Raw genomic sequence first — 1,841 nt, forward strand, 5'->3', positions numbered from 1 at the left:
AGCATTATTTTGTGCTCACCCTGACATTTTCCTTTGTGGATGCAGGATCTAGGTGATAATGTAGTCGGAGGGGCGTCGGCAAGCAAGGAGCAATAGCTACACTGTTTCCCCTGTTTTTGTCTTTTTAAATGGCATTTTGTAAATAATGCCCTTTGTGTATAAAGGACTTATCACTTATAATAAAAAGAAAAGTTTTGGGCCCGTTTTCTATTATTATTATGCATACATTGTACTAGTTTATAGCAGTTGTTACAACTCAATCCCACTATGGCCACAGATTTAATGTCGTTGCCATCTACCGAATTACTCAGTGAGACAATTTCTCCCGTACTCGGGAGTGATGATTCCTCTGTCGATCCACCATAGTCTCCATACACTTTTCAATGCAGCCAACCACTACCGTTTTGATAGTCTTGAATAGAAATAAATTGGGCTAGTGTCAAACTACACCAATCGGTGCACAAGGTGCTCCAGTGAGCTCAAGTCTAAGGATCATATGCACCACTAGTTGTTGGAAATTTTTTTCCATAGACACTAGGGTAACCATCTATGTGGAATCCTCCGATGGGCTGGTCTGGTGAACTTGCCTACAGCAAGCACCCATGTGTTGCACTAGGTTGTCATAAAACAACCTTGTCCAACACTATGATAGCCTTACCGTATTATCTGTACCCTAGGTTAGGATAATACCGGGACTATGGACATTTCTAGAATGGCCACCATATGTGCTCATAGGGTTCTCACTATCGTGATTTCAAACACTCAATACTCTCGTCATGGTTTTATCATCCGAAGGACATATATCATTTTCTTATACAAATATAATCAGATCACATGATATAGATAGATGCCTTTATTGATAATAATACGTGATTACAAAAAGTCAATTTACAAAATAGGATTGGCTTTAGTGCACCTACTCTAACACAATGTTCACTCTTTTGTTTTGTTCTCACCTTTTAAGTGTGTTGTGTGTTGAGATTTGTTCTTCTTTTTAACTCATGTGGATCATTCCCCTTTTTGTCCTAAGTTATTGTGCTAAAATCCTATCACCTTATGAAAGAGTTACCTTGTATGATAATGTGAAAGCCATATTGAGTAATCTTCTTTTGTGTAGTGATCCTTGTATCTTGGAAGATCTACCAATAAAAGGGCTGCCTACTTGCGTGTGTGAAAGCTACATGGGGTTACCTTTGAAAGTTTTTGCCTTTTGTGTCAAAAACAAATGAAAAAGAAAAAGGTCGAATCATTTATCTTGAAATGCTTAAAAGAAAAATTCAAGCTTCATAGGGCATGAGAGAAGAAGGAGTTTACCTAAAATTGCTGACCAATGTGTCATTTTTTACCCCCTTGAGGACACTTCTTACATGCATGATATGGATTAACCAACTTTCTCTTGCATGATTTGAGGGAGTGTTCCTTAAGTGTTGAATTATATGGGCTGAAATCCTTTTGGTGTATGATTTGTGTGTGTTTGAGACATTCATTTGTGTTTAACATTGATTGGCATAACTTGTTTCTTTAAAAGCTTCTTTGAGACTTCTAGATTGATTTTGTTTGTTTGCTTTGTTCTTATCAAATTTTGTTTTTACTGAGTTAAAGGTATGTTTGATGCTTTTGTTTTAATATTAACTTCTGAGAAAAATGTGCTAACATGGTTATGTTGCTTTAGCATCATCTTAAAATCTTTTGTTTGAATTTATGTGCTCACTTTTGTCTATGTTGAGTAGAATGTGTAGGTTGGGTTCTGTTTGTAATGTTTACAAGTTTGATGTTAAATGTAGTTTGTAACCTTTACAAATTATTATGTTATGGTTATAATATGTGAAGAAGCAGCTAAT

The sequence above is a fragment of the Pistacia vera genome, unplaced genomic scaffold (assembly GCF_008641045.1).
Source record: "Pistacia vera cultivar Batoury unplaced genomic scaffold, PisVer_v2 Contig1170, whole genome shotgun sequence".
Lineage (NCBI taxonomy): Eukaryota > Viridiplantae > Streptophyta > Magnoliopsida > Sapindales > Anacardiaceae > Pistacia > Pistacia vera.